This window comes from Mesocricetus auratus, unplaced genomic scaffold (genome assembly GCF_017639785.1).
Source record: "Mesocricetus auratus isolate SY011 unplaced genomic scaffold, BCM_Maur_2.0 Super-Scaffold_100010, whole genome shotgun sequence".
Taxonomy (NCBI): Eukaryota; Metazoa; Chordata; class Mammalia; order Rodentia; family Cricetidae; genus Mesocricetus; species Mesocricetus auratus.
In genome coordinates, this window is record NW_024429194.1 from 1,463,733 (window position 1) to 1,477,824 (window position 14,092).

At 40.3% G+C, this 14,092-nt stretch overlaps 1 long non-coding RNA gene across 1 annotated transcript in view; it reads right to left on the reverse strand.

Annotated features, from left to right (window-relative positions):
- LOC110343226 overlaps positions 1–10,638 on the reverse strand; it is a 211,415-nt gene extending 200,777 nt beyond the window's left edge. The window contains exon 1 of the long non-coding RNA XR_005879702.1: positions 10,522–10,638. This is a non-coding gene — a long non-coding RNA (uncharacterized LOC110343226). The remainder of the gene's footprint in view (positions 1–10,521) is intronic.
- Between the last annotated feature and the right edge of the window lie 3,454 nt (positions 10,639–14,092).

Consider the following 14,092-nt stretch of genomic DNA (forward strand, 5'->3'; position numbering starts at 1 on the left):
GACTACAGAGTTTCCATTGTGTTAAAATGTTGTGAGAACATTTCTTAGACACATCTGAGTTTATCAGTCAACCCAGAGAACTCAAGGCAGAAAAACAAATTGCTTCATTAGCTCTGTTCTCTCCTTCCAAGCACCAAGACCTACGTTATAGTATGAAGACTTTAGACTTCCACTCCAGACTCAGGACTGAATCCTAGTCCCATCACTGACCACGGGAAGAACCATCACATTAAACCTTACCAGATATGTTCCTTCAGCTTTGAGATGGAGTGTAGCTCATAGCGCAGAAGGCACTGTAATGATTAAATTGGTATAGCAGAACATTGTGCCTTTGCCCACATTCTTCTGGAGTTTTTTGGATTTTTGCTCTAGCCATTACATGATCACCAGCTTCGTGCAATACAATCTGATAGTCCAAGACAGCTTGATAATTTGGAGAATCTAGTGGAAATTTTTTTAAAAAGCCAACGTTTCTGGTTACAAAATCATTCAGAATTTCAAGGCACGGAACCTTGTGAGGTTACACAGGTTGTGTATCTGCCACTGCCACCAACACCACACCCCCACTGTGCCAAATCATCTCTCACACTTCAGAGCTTCTTTGACTCTATCACAACTGGAAGGATGCAAGGTTACAACCTATGTGTCAAGGTTGGTGCAATGAAGGAAATATACCAGTGGGTAAGTACCACCTTCCTCTGTCATGCTGATGGGCAGTTTAGAGGGGGACGGGATTCTACAGGAATCTTTGGTCAAGGAGGATCAAACTTCAGCTGTCCATAGCTGCAAAAAGCCTACTGACGTCAAGAATATATTCTCCTTTCTCTTACCTGCACACAAGTTTTGGTCTTAAATGCTGTCTCGGGATTAGTTAGAAAAACTAAAGCACACTGCCTTTTATAGTCCTCATCAGCCTCACCAGCATGCTCTTTGTCCCCTTCTGGGTTGCAAGAGCCAGCAAAGAAAAGTGAGGGTCAAAATCTCACCATAATAATGAAAAAAACAAAAGGTTCATCCTCTCCTCACACCCACCATCCTTTGCTTCAAAGTCATATACTCACTTTGTCTTTAAACTCTCTAAGATTGCAGACATTCCATTTATTAAAGTTCTGTTTTCTCTGACATCCACTTGGCCTTGATCCTGTAATAATCTCACTGGAAGAGAAAGCATGATCATGACTCAGGCTCTGAACAGGGCAGGAGAGCAAGATTCATGATCTTACCAATAACACAGTAAACTAATTTAAAGGAAGTGAAGTACTCTCAAGACATCACTTTAAAAAAATAAAGGACGATTAGATCTTTGACCAGCTGAGAACCTCATTCTGATAGCTATTAAAAATTTATAAATCCTACTTGCTTTATATCCCGTGTTACAGGATTGTACTTTTCTTTCTAGAAATAGAATCCTCTATCTTATATCTTTAATTCATCAACACGGATTTCCAGCAACATGTCTCAGAAACAATATTACAGCTGGAATACTACATCAAACTCATTTGTCAGTTCAGGTCCTGCCACCTGCTAGATGTCTACCCTTAGACACATTTCTCTAGAAGTTCAATTCAACGAAGTCCAATCTGAGTCTCTACCAGATTATTGGATTTTTTTTCTACACTGTTGAGTATAGGGATGATCACTCTGGGCAGAGGCAATCTATCACAGGTTTGTCCCTGGAGAAAACTGACTCTCACTCCCTTAGCAACTCTCCAACTAGAGCAGGGGCCTTGTGAGCTCCTTGCTGGAGTGTTGACTTGTGTAGCCTTTGCAAAGGTATTGTTCAGGCAACCCTACTGTTGAGAGTACATAGCAACAGCATCCCTGTCATGTGAAGAAGACGCTACACATTCCAAACAAATCAAAAATGGGTAACTGACTTTTGCACAACTGCAAAAAAGTATGTATGTGATAGAAACTTATTTAAAACAAGAGATACACATTAAAGCAATACTAAACACCAGCTTACCCACTAACTAGACAATGATCAAAAAGTCTAGCAACACTCTATAAGTATTTGTGGAAATGTACAGTTATTAAACCTTCCTGCAGTAAAATTTTGCAATAATATATATCAGATAATTTACTCTTAAATTCCTTTTCTAGGACTTTATCCTTTAGCTACATTCAGACAAGTACTCTGTGTTGAATGCATAAGGTATTTGCCACAGCACTATTTGATTTAACAAAAAATTTATCAATAGGCGACTGGCTAAATCAATTTTAATGTATCTGTCCAATGAAATATTCTGTAGCCACAAAATTTGGTGAGGATTTTTTGTAACAATATGTAATTTGATTATTGTTAATGTTTTCATGGTTTTAATTATTTTAAATGTTAAGTTTTTTAAACCCACAAGGTGTCTTAAGGGGTGAGTGTTGTATTGTCTGCCTGAAGAATCTGCACATAATTAGGCAATTCTGGAAGCATACTAACAAAACTAATAGCACAGTTTGTTTCTAAGGAGAAAAGCTAGGTGTTTGAGAACATAACGGAACATAGATTTTTTTTCACTACATGCCTTTTGTAGCTTGGAATCATGTGAATACATGCTCTAATTCAAAATAAACATAGAGCTGAGGAGATAGGTCAGTGAATAAGGGCACTTTCTGTGCAAACATGAAGACCTGAGGTCAGAGACCCAGTGCTCATATACAAAGTCTGCAACCCCAATGCTGTTGGGGGACAGAGACAGGAGGATCAAGGGACTTGCTAGACGCCAACTGAGTTCAGATTCAGTGAGAGACCTTGCCTCGAAGGAATAAGGTGGAGAGTGGCAAAACAAACATCAGACATCCTCCTCTGAACTCTGTGCACACGTATGTATACACACACACACACACACACACACACTTTTTAAGACAGAGTCACACTACATAGTCCCCGCTGGCCTAGAACTCACTGTGTAGGCCCAGTTGGCCTCCAACTAAGGAAATACCCCTGCCTCTATCTTACTAGTGCTAAGATTAAAGGCATGCCCAGCAATATTTTATTTTAATAAGGAAGATGAATTGGCAAATCTTTAATGTTTTCTTTTAGAATTGGGTAGTGTGTAAAACCATGATGAATTTTTTCCATCTTGCATACAAATCTGAGGAAAATAAAGGCCAAAAGGGACCGATAAAGGTTTAAAACAATATGGTGTCAGTGAGGGTATCTGGAATCAGTTAAGATGACCATAATCAGCTCCTGAAGGACCATGAGAAAGCAATAAATGTAACTGTTATGTAAGTTGCTATTTAAACAGCCCTGGCAAGAAGGCAGTTCTGTGTAATTCTCTTTAAAATGTCCTTGGGACCAAGGGCACATTTTCCAGTGACTCCTTGAATAGTCTTTCATTTTCTAGTTCCTTCTATTCTCCAACCCTAGCCCTTGAACTTGGCCTGTCATACAGCTGTATGATTCTGTTTCTTTACAACTGCATAGCAAAAGCCTGAATTCTGTGCAGACACTTTACTTTCTTCTCACAAACACATAACATTAACATGGTCTTTATAGAACTGGACACGGACATGCACAACTCCGTAACCACATGCTAAGCAAAGAAAACCCTGTAATTCTCCACCTCAGGACTCCCAAAGTGTGAAAGACCCTAAGGCCTATTCAGTTCACTGACTCTCACTGCAGAAAGATCTGTCTGTTTCATTCATGTAAAACTATGCTGGGACCAGAGAGATATCCCAGTGGTTAACAGCACTAATGGCTCTTCCAGGGGATCTGGGTTCAATTCCCAGCACCCAACTGGGACTCTACGTCAAGAGTGGAGTATCTGATTTCTTCTTCTGGCCTCCACCGACACTGCACGCATATGGTTCACAGACCTATACACAGGCAAAGAAGCCATACATACAAAATAAAAATAAAGGTTTAAATCTTTAAAGGCAATAAAAAAATTATGCTGTGTCTTATCTGTGCATGTACCATCTCATGATCTCATGGTATACATGCAACTTAGTGGTTCAGGAGGTAGTGTACATACATATTAAGGCCACTTGTAGGTAATGAAAGTGGCCAAAATTCCAAGAATATAGTTTTCACACATAACACTAGAGTGTAGACACTAGAGATTGCACCTAACAACTCACAACATTTTAACATTAATTTATAACTATAAAGCAGAGAATCAGGGGAAAAAACAGGAATAATATAAGGATAGCTTTTTTTTCCCTTGGCAGTGGAATAATCGCACTGATTTCACATATGAACATAGGGGCTTTTGTACACTTCGTAAGATCTATGCAGTATACAGCCCAACAATAGTAGCCCAACTCTGCAACCACAAATATACTGATGTGGAAATCTTCTAGTTAGCTAATTTTCATTCATGAAAACCCAATTTAGTCAACTTTAGTGTTTAAAATTTATCAATAATAGTCCTGACTTGTAATCTAAAATTAAGAGGCTATAAAGTATTTTGTTGTAACAAAATTTTACAAACCTCTATCAGATCTCTATATTTTTCAAATGTAAATTAGTGCCTTCTTGGGGGACCTTCCTCCAATGGTCATGGAACCTTGAGGACCCAGGGCCAAAACTGCTGAACTGTGAAAGACCTCAAAGGGTCCTTAGAAGACTGGGGAATTTGGTCAAACCTTAACATTTAGTTCAGTAATTGAAACTAAAGCTATCATAAAACACTGTATTGAAATTAACATGTTGTGAATCTGCTGACAGGTCTACACAGTGTCCCTGTGCTGGATCAATACAAACAAATTTCCTAGCAAGAGGGGTTCAGTGGTACACCCAAATGCCAGCCTCTGACAAGCAACTGTTGAGGAAGGGAAATAAGTCAAATTTCACACTCCCCTCGGCAAACGTGCCCTGCAGATATTTAAAAACACACTCTGTTTCTTTTTGATCATTATGTTAGTTTATGCAAACTCACCTTCAGGGTCTGTTTTGATTACAAGAATGTCATGCATAAAACATAGGGAGTCACTGCTGGTGGGAATGCCAACTCATACAGCCTCTTTGGAAATCAGTATGGAGATTCCTCAGGAAAATGGGAATTAATCTACCACTAGACCCAGCAATTCCACTCTTAGGCATTTATCCAAATGAGGCAGGTTCATACAACAAGGGCATCTGCTCCACTATGTTCATAGCAGCATTGTTTGTAATAGCCAGAACCTGGAAGCAACCTAGATGCCCCTCAACTGAAGAGTGGATAGAGAAAATGTGGTACATTTACACAATGGAGTATTACTCAGCAGAAAAAAAACAATGGAATCTTGAAATTCGCAGGGAAATGGATAGCACTGGAAGAAACCATCCTGAGTGAGGTAACCCAGTCGCAAAAAGACAAACATGGTATGTACTCACTCATATATGGATTTTAGATATGGATCAGGATAGTGCCAGTCTGCACTTCCACAGATAGAGAGTCTGGGAAACAGGAAAGAACCTAAAAGATATGCATATATACATAGTGCCCAAGAGAAGAGGATGGAGACAAGATCCTCTGAATGGATGGGGAACAGGGCGAGGGGGGGGTAGTGGGACCTGGGAAGAATAGAGGGGGTAAAGAGGAAGGGAGTTGGTCATGGGGGAACAGGAAGTTGAGGGGGTGGGGGTAGAATAGGGGAAGAGGGAATCATAGGATCGAAGACAGATCAGGCACCAGAGTGACCTCGAGTGATCTAAAGGTATAACATCAATTGGCAAGCTAAGCAATAGTGGAAGGACCACCTCGAATGCCCATTCCTGATAATGAACTTGATGTCTATAACTATCCGGGAGCCTTCATCCTGGGACTGATGGAAGCAGAGGCAAACACACATCTAAGCACTGAACTGAACCCAAGGAACCCAGTGACAGAGAGAGAGGAATGATGAGCAAATTGGCAAAGAATGGGCTGGCAAAACCAGCAGAGACAGCTGATCTGAACAGGGGAGTGCTCTTGGACCCCAGACCGACAGTGGGGAGGCCAGAATGGGACTGATCTGGACCCCCAAATGTGAGTGTCAGTGAGAAGGCCTGGACAACCTATGGGGCTCTGAGCTGTGGATCAGTGTCTATTCCTGGTATACAATCTGTCTTCATGTGCCTATAGCACAAAGAGAGATGCTCTCTCAGCCTGGACTCTTAGGGGAGTGCCTTGACCCTACCAAGAGTAAAATGATAGACTCTAGACATCCCCTATGTGGAAGTATGTGGCAATAGGGTGGGAGGGAGGGTGGAAGGGGAGTGCGGGAGGAGGGGAGGGAGAGGGAACTGGGATTGACATGTAAAACAAGCTATTTAAAATTAAAAAAAAAACTAACGAAGAAAAAAAAAAACAATTCATTTGTTTTGTAGGAAGGTTTCCTTTGTCAGAGAGAGACCCTACATTAGATTGAGGGTGGAGAAATCAGAGTGCTTTGAATGTGAGGCAGTTTCTAATGTCTTTCAGCAAATTGGAACACTAGACTTTGGGGTATATTATTCAGAATCACCAGCACCTTCTGGAAGTACTGATGACAGGTTAATTTCTCAAGGGCATCAAGTGGTATATATTACCAGGTTTGCCCTTTTTCCCTCATTTTTACCACACCTCTTCACCTAGAATTCAGCTTTCACACCTGAAGAAGCCTCACCCAAGGCTGCTCTCCTTAGTATCGTTTTCTTCATTATTTTTGATGCATTGGTTTGGACTTTTTCTGTTTCAATTTTAGCTCTGTCACATTGTGACAATTAAAGCTGCAGACAATTGTTTCTCACCCAGCAATCACTAAAGTAGTTTGAAGTTTGAGATAACATCTTGCACATACTCTTAAATATGACATTTTCTAATGCTTGATATTTTAGCTGTAGCCTGATTGTTTCAAATTAAAAGATTTTCTTTTACGCTGAGACTTTATATGATAGCTTTGGGTTGATAATTACACCCAAATTAGTTTTTCATGTTCACTAAATTGTACTTCCCCACACAAAGCTATCTGTCATTCGTATTGCACTCAAATTTTTGTGAAGGCTCTTTTCTGCTATACAGTAAGAATACAAAATCAATTAATTTATACTTTTTCAGGTCATATTTACTGATATTTTAGTAATGGGAAAGATTATGTCTTACTGAGTTTCTATTTTTTCCTTTTTGTATGTGTGTTCACACATACATGTGAGCACATTCCTGTGTCTTTCCTGTGCCTAGTTTTGTCTGGATATGTGTGCACATATATATGTGAATTTGAATACTCAAGATTAAATCTTTCTAGATGGCTTTTTCACTTCATTTAAAAAAAAAAAACATAGGGAGTCCTTTTCAACATGTTCATTATCCTGTGCTTCATTCTTCAATTCACGGGGCAAGTTTACTCAAAGAACACTTGTTGATTCTTAGTCTTAAGATTTCTACAGGTGTTAATTCAGGAAATCAGGGACAGGTGCTCCTGATTGGGAGGATGCTGTTTGTCAACGTACTAAAAACCTTTGACTTCCAAGGCCACACTGAGTCTATGCTGCATCCCATAGGGCTCTGGTTATGGAAATAGATTCATATAGTTTAGTAATGTTAGTGGCCCTGGTTCTTTCTCAAATGAAACCTAACGTATCCATGCAAGTTAGAGCTGATCTAACACTTCAAAACTTTCTTTTTTATTAGGCAGATAAAAATGGCTGTGCGTTCCCCCAAACCTCGATAAGGCAGCTCAAGTGTTGCAGTCATTTAACCCTCCAAAGTCCCGGCTTCTGTGAATGTTGAATCATTAAACAATTTCAGGAGAAACATTTTCAAAAGCTCATCCCTGAAATCAGAAGCAATTTAAGAAATCCCAAGATCCACAAGGCCGGAGGTGTTGAAATGTAATTAGTTGATAGATACACTATTGTTTATTTGAGACAGTGGGACAGAAATGGATTCTCCGATGAGAATCCAAGTAAAATGTCAGGGGGAAATAAACATGTAAATAAAGCTGGAGAACTTTAGAAGACAAAACAATAGGAAGTTATTAGGATTGGATAGTGGCGTTAAGCATCAAGGGTAACTTAGGTGTTGTTTTTTGTTGTAGTTTAGTTATTTTATAATGAAAGTTGGGTGCCCTGAGGAGAGAAAGTCTAATTGAGTTGATAGGAAAGAAATTCTGATCAACTCCCAAAAAAGCAGATCTGAGATCCAAACCAAAATAAAAAAAAAAAAGAAGTAAAAGAATTTCCCATTAAGGGACGATGAGACCAGACATAACACATGATGTCTCCATTTAAATCACAAAATAAACGTAGGATGTGTGTAATTGTTTAACACAGTTCATCCACTCTAGAACTGCAATGTACGCCTGGACGTCTTGGCGGGTCACAAACTCTTATGTGTAAGAAAAGTTCATTGTTTATCATTTGGATTATACCTCACAGATATTTAGACAGTTCAAATTGTTTCCATACCCTTAGGGAGGTAAGCAAAGTTAGAAAGGGCAGCTGGTGTGGCACCTGTGCCGAGAGCAAGTCTAATGTTACCAGGTGAAAACCTGGAGATTTAAATGCAAGACAAGACTTCTGGCCCTTTGTGCTAAGAGAATGTATGTGTGTGTGTGTGTGTGTGTGTGTGTGTGTGTGTGTGTGTGTGTGTGTGTGTGTGTGTGTGTGTGTGTATTTATTGCAAGGAGGGAGCAGCCTTATATACAGACTTACAGCACAGTGGAGAAACCCCAGGTATAAAAGTTTGTGTTTTCATAGTTAGAGGTTGATGCCAGTGGGGCAAGGCTGGGGCTGTAAGCCAGGACTAGAAAACAGGATGCACTTGTGGTTATTGGCTGGCAAGCAACTCACAGAGACCCTGTGGGGGCTGGGGCCCAACAGCTGGGGATGTCCAAAAATAAAAAATAAAAAAAGGCCAAAGTGTCTCTAAGTTCATGAAATCCCAAGGGTAAAAGAAATTAGACATTTCCCCCAAGAGTCTCTTACCACTGCCATCAGAACCAGCCTCCAGCAGCTCAGGGTTTGAGGGGGACACCACGGAGTTGGCGGACTATCACTCAACCTGACTTTTCTATCTGAGGGAGTAAAACTTAATTCTCAGGGGCCAGTGGGGGATGCTAAACTTAACTCTCTGGGGCTGGCAAAAGAAAAAGAAAAAGCACACAATCTCTTAGGGTGTTTCTCTGTTCTCTCTCTCTTCTTCCTCTCTTTATTTCTGTCTCTCTTAATATCTTCCTTCTAACTAACTCTAATTTTTTCCTTACATCTTATATACCCCAGCAAAATCTTTCAAAAAATATAATTAAAATGTGATTATATACTATTTTTCAAGTGAAGGATTACAATGAATACAAGTAAAAAGAAGAAAGTTTTCTATATCCCTTACATGATTAAACATTACACATATTACAGGTAAAAAAACAAATCATACATTCATGTCCAAGCAACTTGTTATAGGTTAACAGAGTATAAGAAAGCAAGGTATTTTTCTCTGCCAGTTCTTTTACAAAGAAAGGGTCAATCGCTTTGTTACTTATCTCAAAAGGTATCCTGATAAGGAATCTCAAAAGAACCATAAACCTAAACTTTTACATAAGAAAAAAAAAATCAGTCAGCTCTAGTTTAAATCCTCGGGATGCATACCCACTCATGAATACTTTTTTGTTTTTGTTTTGTTTCTTATTTTTATATCAGGAAGCTGAGGGCAGAAATGGGTGCAAGGAATTGATCATCATCTTTGATTACCACCAAGAAAGGCACAGGTAATGATACCTGGGCTGCTTTGTTCTTGTTCTTTGACCTTAACGAGTCTTTCACTCAACCATGTGCCTTTCTAAATGAGATCGTTTACCAAGGTTTTTCACCTCATAGCTATTAACAAAAAAAAAAAAACATCTTAATCTAACCCTACGTCATATTTTGAAGCTTTGCTTTACCTATAATGTGAACACATCTCTCAACATTAAGATTAAAAGAACTTGATCTAACTTAGCTTCTGGGACTCAGCTGGCTTTCTTAATCACTAACCTAAACCACAGTCCGTATTTATTAAAGACCCTCAATCATCAAAATCCTATTTAAACTGGCACCATTATCGTATGAAACCGTTGCTTCACTTAAACAGCACAGCTTAGGAGGAAATAATCTTCATAATAACCCACAGGTGAAAATGCCCAGTAAAACGGGATATTTCCAAGAGATAATCATGCCACGTTAGGGCAAGTGGAGATCTCCCCACACCCATTCATGCCATGCCAGATACCAGAGAAAAATGCAGAACCAAGCATATAAAGACACAGCAGCAGCAAGAGACACACTGGGGCCTTGTGTTGGTCCCCAACCCCCACGGGGTCTCTGTGAGTTGCTTGTCAGCCAATAACCAGGGTGCATCCTGTTTTCTAGTCCTGGCTTACAGCACCCCCCCATGCCCCACTGGCATCAACCTCTAACTATGAAAATATGAAAACACAAACTCTTACACCTGGGGTTTCTCTACTGTGCTGTAAGTCTGTATATAAGGCTTGCAAAAACACACACACGCCTTTTCTTAGCACAAACAGCCAGATGTCTTGTCTTTCATTTAAACTTGCTCGTGGCACAGGCACCACAGCCTTGCCTATCTGAGACTCACTCACCCATTGGATCTTTGCTTCCTGGTGAGGGTGTGGGCCGATCCCCTGGAGCCAACTGAATTGCAAGCAGCTCCTCTAGCTCACCCAAAAGAAGTCCTCATGCTCGTTTCTCGCCCCATCCTTCTCCACCTGGCTCCTCCCTATAGCTTCCTCTCTAAGATGGTTACTGACGCAGCCTCTTGACAGCAGGTGAACTTTATTTAGTCAAACAGAGTTTTGCGTCGTTAAACAAATGTTCCAGAACATAAACAAAAGTAACACACCTTAAAATAATACTCTAACAACACTGAGGATCCACTGACAGTTGATGGTGGAGGATGGGAAGAGTCCGGTTTTTTTCTTTAAGGGTGTGGTCCCCTGGTGAGTCGACCGACCATATTCCAGGAGTAGGTGGGCAACCCAAGCAGGATTCAACGGGTTATTGTGATGGTTTGGGAAAAAAATGGCCCCCAAAAGGAGTGGCACTTTTAGGAGCTGTGGCCTTGTTGGAGGACTTGTGTCACTGTGGGGGCCGGCTTTGGGGTCTCTTTTCCCAAGCTTCTTCTCTCAGTGTGACAGCCAGTTGACTTCCTGTTGCCTCTGAGTCAAGATGCAGGGCTCTCAGCTCCAAGGCCACATCTGCCTGCAGGCCACCATGTTCCCATCCTGATAATAGTCTGAACCTCTGAAACTGTAAGCCGCCCCATCAATTAAATGTTTTTTTTTAATTTATAAGAGTTGCCATGCTCATGGTGTCTCTTCAGAGCACTAAAAAACACTAAAACAGGATCCAAAGTTGAGAGTAGGTAGCAGGGGCTGGAATTCGGGGAGGAGTCAATTAATAAAATACTTTAAAAGAAATTATCTTCTCATTTGTAATGTCACTTCCTTCAGGGAAACTCCCATCAAGTTAAATCTGAGAAAATATTCATTTACCCATGAAAATTTATGAATTAACATAAAGATTGACATTCTGTAGCCACATTGCTAGGGGAAGCCAAGAATGATGGAGCACACCTTTAATCCCAGGAACTCTGAGGCAGAAGCAGGCATATCTCTGTGAGTTCAAGATCAGCCTGGTCTACACAGAAATTTTTAGGACAGCCAGAGATGCATAATAAGACCATGTCTAAAATAATAACAATAAAGATAATAATAATAATAATCAGGGAGTACAGCGCTTAGTCATATTTCTGGACAGTTTCACAAAAATTAATGCCATCCCAGAGAATAAATAACATGAAAGCAAACAGCAACTCAGTGGCTAATGTTGTGCTGTCTGCAAGGGAAATTAGGTTCAGGGAGAGGTCAGCAAATACCACCCATGGGCAACCTGAATTCCTCAAACAATAAGTATGGAATCAGGATGGACCAGTGCTTCTAGGTCTTTGCTGTGCTGGTTATTTTTCTTTTTGCTGTAACAGAATGACTGACAAAAAAAAAAAAACTTTAATGAAGAATGGTTTGTTTGAGCTCACAGTTTGAGGTGAGGGTGCAGCCAGTCCTACCGGACAGGGAAGGGTGATGAAGCCAGTTATATTGCATCTGCAATCAAGAAGCCAAGAGAGATAACTATTGATGCTCAATTCCCTTTCTCCTTTCATATAGTCTGGCATCAGGGTTTACTTACCTTAATTAACCCAGTCTAGAAACTCCCTCAAAGACATGCCATGACTGGATGGATGGCTCACTTGGTAAAAGTGCTTGGCACACAAGTCTGACTGTTGGAGTTTGATCCCTGGAGTACACATTTGAAAGCTAGATACAGTGGCACACACCTGTAATCACAGCATTCCTATGGTGAGATGGGATGCAGGGACAGAATTGCCTTGAAGCTGAGGGACCAGATAGTCGAAGTGTGTATGCAGTGTGAAAGAAACAGCAAGAGAGACCTCACCTCAAAACACAATGAAAGAAGAAAACCAACTCCCAAAAGCTGTCTTCTGACCTCCATACACGCACCATGGTGTGCACATGCCTGAAATCATATATACACATCTTACACACCAGTTATTTCCTATTATTACTAATCACTAAAAGTAAAGACCTGCCCAGAGGTTCATTTCCTAGAGCAATCTGTAAAGTTGACAATCTCACACCTACTAAAAGTATAAACCTGGGAAACTTTGAATAAAACCAACGCTTGTCACTTACCAGAGATTCTGGTCTGCTTTGCCTGGGATGTTCCTAGTCATCAGTCGTTCTATAAGTTCTCCAGATAACTGCACTGTATATCCAGAGTTGAGAACCATTTGGTTAAATGATATAAAATTACAAATAAGCTTTCGAAGAACTTGCCGACATTTTTCTGTGTGCATTCCAGTACTAATTAAGACATCCGAACTGCCCATGAGTATGCCATTCTTTGTGTAAGTGTTAACACCTACAGTGCACAGAGCCTGTAAAGTCCCAATGAAATCGATATGTCAAATTTATACAATGTCATCACAGTCAAAATCACCATCATATCAGTAATGCTAGATCTTCGAGCCTAGTGTACCTCTTTGGACTGTTAAGAGCTAATATGATAAGAGCTAAATCATCAATCTAATTTAGTGGGGAAAAGATCAGTAGAAACTGGTGTGTGGCCTATGCTACAGCACTTTTAAGATACCCTGGGCTTAGTAAGAGACAAGCAAGGCCAACAGCTTCATAATTAACACAGCGTCTTGTGTGTTATTTGGGGACTACGACGTGGCAGAGCCCAGGCGACTGGTGGGGAAAAACCAAGCAGCTGACAAGAAAAAGGTTTCTCTTTACACATGGTGTTTCTTCACAGCAACAGAAACCCATCAAGTAAAAGTGTTTGCTATGCACATGACAACCTGAGTTCAATCTCCAGAACCCATAGAGGAAGTAAAGAACTGACTTCCAAAAAACTCTCCTCTGACCTCCGCATGCACCATTTTACATGTAACTCTCAAGAAGGATCTAGCATGTTTATTGTTTCTAGCAGGTCTTGGTATGGCTGAATTGTGTGAAAGCTATATGGTTCACATACCTTTGAAATTCTAGTTTGCAAAAAGGTGCCTTTTTGGTTTTTCCTGCTTTTCAAATTGGGATTTAAGTACAGTATTCAGAATGATGTTTCTCTGTTACTGAACTAATGTTAAAATAAACATACTGTGTGATATTGAAGCAAAAAAAAGATACCCTGGGCTTTATCCTCAGCACCACAGAAAGGGAGAAGGGATAGGCAGTGTATTTAATCAGCTGACAATTGAAAATGACCTGAAAAGATTCCTTAGCAAGCATAATTTAGGATCCATAATTTAGGGACTTGGTTTGTCCCTCTTGCATGTGAACTTGCTCCAGTCCTTATACCTACTTTCTTCTGATGTTGATGACATTTTCTCTGTCAGCCCACATCCTCCAAGTGGTAGGAACTCCAGCTTCACCTCCTCGTAGCTTTTCAACCTGAAAGGCGATGGAGGAATCTTCATAACTTTCAGGACAATGACCTTGAAGACTCTGATTGGATTACAAGCAAGTCTTTAAAAATAACAGAAATTAAGAACTATCCATAAAAACAGGAGAGAACCTAAGAGAGATAGGCGTGGTAACCCCAGAGAAGAGGAATGAAGCAAGATCTCCT